Genomic DNA, 2,076 nt, shown 5'->3' with positions numbered 1-2,076 from the left:
TTGATCACTTTTAAAGCTCTTCATGGCCTCTCGCCTTGTTATATTTCTGACCTTTTAGTCCCATACGCACCAGCACGTACCTTGAGATCCTCGGGCAGAGGTCTGTTGTCTGTTCCAGAGTCTCGACTGAAAACTAAAGGGGACAGAGCGTTTGCTGTCAGGGCCCCGAGGCTCTGGAACAGCCTGCCCGAGGAAATCAGGTCGGCTGAGTCAGTGAACTCTTTTAAGTCCCTTCTTAAAACATACTTTTATAGGAGAGCTTTTCCCGATCTTATTTGACTTTATTTTATCCCTTTTATTTTATTGTATTTTACTAATTTTATATTAAATTTTCATGCTCTTATCTTTTTTTGTATTATTCTTTACACTTGTTAAAGCACTTTGTAACTTGTTTTTGAAAAGTGCTCTACAAATAAGGATTATTATTATTATTATCCAACCCTGTCTCCTAGAAATTGCACTTATATATTACTAAATTGTTTTCACTATCACGTTGACACATACAACGTAATTGCTGCCTGAATTATATTCAAAAACAACATTTCTTGAGTAAATGAATCACTGCATTTATGTATCGCGCTGGAGTGACGGCGAGGTGGTTTGGAAAGTGCCAGACTGTGACACTGGAATCCAGGGTTCTTGACTACTCCAGTCTGTGGTTAGGGTTACGCAACAAAAGCACTTTGGTAAAGGATTAGGGAAAGATTGCAGTTTAAGTTAAAAGTTACTATAAAATCATAAAAAAAATAAAAAACTTGAATAATGCTGTAGTCGCTATGAGTGAATGTAATTTTTAACAAAAAAATCAAATGAAATAGCCTATGTTGTCAGTGAACATATTACTTATTTGGTCAGTATCATTGGTCGGCATTACGTTTCCCTCAAAAGGTATTTGGTGTTAAATGTAATTTCTTGGAGACAGGGCTCTGCTATCAGTGACAGTGACGTACTGCTGACTGCTGACGTACTGCTGACGTATTGCGGTAAGCGTGTCGACTCATTTCCGTTTCCGGTGCTTGTGTGTTGGTACCGTGTTGTGCTGCTCTCGCTAAATAACAGTTACATTTGTTAGATTACAGCGGCCAACTGTTCGCTAAACACTTATTCTTTACAGTAATTTTGCCTAAGCACTCACAGTTCTTTCCATCTTTTAGTGACTGCTGTTCAATCTCATAGTTGTACTACAGTACTTTAGCTTAGCCGTTAGCGACTTTAGCTTAGCAGCTAGCGATGGCTTCTCCTTCTCCCTCTCTCTCTCCTACTTTCTCCTGCTCGGTGTGTCAGATGTTCAGTTACTCCTCTGCCTCCTTTAGCGGTAATGGTACGTGTAATAAGTGTAGTTTATTTATAGACATGGAGGCGAGGCTCAGTGATCTAGAAGTCCGGCTCCGCACCTTGGTAGATCAGTCTTTAGCTACTGTAGCTAGCCAGTCCCCGGTAGTCGGTGCGGAACGGCCTGAGTTAGCCTGTGGTAGCCGTCCCCCGGCATCCCCTGAGCAGCCAGGAAAGGGGGGGGGGGCTGGGTGACTGTCCGAAGGAGGAATAGTCGTAAGCATTCAAAGTCCACGGGGCACCATCAACCTGTTCACGTTTCTAACAGATTTTCCCCACTCAGCGACACACCCGCTGAGAAACCAACTCTGATCATTGGTAGCTCCATTTTGAGAAACGTGAATTTAGCGAAGCCAGCGGCCATAGTTAAGTGCATCCCTGGGGCCAGAGCGGGCGACATTGAGTCTTATTTGAAACTGCTGGCTAAGGATAAACGTAAATACAGTAAGATTGTTATTCACGTCGGCGGTAATGACTCCCGGTTACGCCAATCGGAGGTCACTAAGATTAATGTTGAGTCGGTGTGTACATATGCAAAAACAATGTCGGACACTGTAGTTTTCTCTGGACCCCTGCCAAATCTGACCAGTGATGACATGTATAGCCGCATGTCGTCATTCCGCCGCTGGTTGTCGAGGTGGTGTCCAGCAAACGATGTGGGCTTTGTTGATCATTGGCAGACTTTCTGGGGAAGACCTGGTCTGATCCGGAGAGACGGCATCCATCCCACTTGGGAAGGAGCAG

General features: G+C 43.8%; 1 protein-coding gene across 1 annotated transcript in view; it reads right to left on the bottom strand.

Moving 5' to 3' along the window:
• LOC123968263 (complement C4-B-like) overlaps positions 1 to 2,076 on the bottom strand; it is a 34,557-nt gene that overhangs the window by 3,372 nt on the left and 29,109 nt on the right. The gene's annotated exons all lie outside the window — the stretch shown is intronic.

The sequence above is a fragment of the Micropterus dolomieu genome, linkage group LG03, assembly GCF_021292245.1.
Source record: "Micropterus dolomieu isolate WLL.071019.BEF.003 ecotype Adirondacks linkage group LG03, ASM2129224v1, whole genome shotgun sequence".
Taxonomy (NCBI): domain Eukaryota; kingdom Metazoa; phylum Chordata; class Actinopteri; order Centrarchiformes; family Centrarchidae; genus Micropterus; species Micropterus dolomieu.
The sequence above is the reverse complement of the archived record's forward strand: the minus strand, read 5'-3'. Positions and strand labels throughout refer to the sequence as shown.